Below are 596 nucleotides of genomic sequence, written 5' to 3' on the forward strand. Positions count from 1 at the left end.
TATATATCTCTCTCTCTCTCTCTCTCTCTCTCTCTCTCTCTCTCTCTCTCTCTCTCTATTTCGCATATATATATACACATATACATATACATATATGTTACTTACGTAAGACATGATCACAGAAACTTAAAGATGTAGCTTTGCAATTCCTAATTTGCATATAAATTTATAGCAAGGTGGTGAGTGGACAAAATCGTTAGCATGCCTGACGAAATGCTTAGCGGTATTTCGACTGCCGCTACGTTCTGAGTTCAAATTGCGCCTAAGTCGACTTTGCCTTTCATCTCTTCGGGGTCGATTAAATAAGTACCAGTTACGCACTGGGGTCGATGTAATTGACTAGTCCCCTCCCGCTGAATTTGGGGCCTTGTGCCTCCAGTAGAAAGGATTATTTGTAGGTTTATATGATATTCGAGCTCCATTTTCGTTACTATATACATACATATATATATAGTGAGAGAGAGAGGGGGGAGAGGGAGAGAGAGGGAGAGAGAGAGATTCCTCATCGAAACTGCTGGCCTAATGCCTAAATCAGAAACCACTGATTGAAAACTGTAGTCAAAGAACGAAAGAATAAAGAATTCAATTACAGGATT

This window comes from Octopus bimaculoides, chromosome 15 (genome assembly GCF_001194135.2).
Source record: "Octopus bimaculoides isolate UCB-OBI-ISO-001 chromosome 15, ASM119413v2, whole genome shotgun sequence".
In the NCBI taxonomy this organism is placed as follows: Eukaryota; Metazoa; Mollusca; class Cephalopoda; order Octopoda; family Octopodidae; genus Octopus; species Octopus bimaculoides.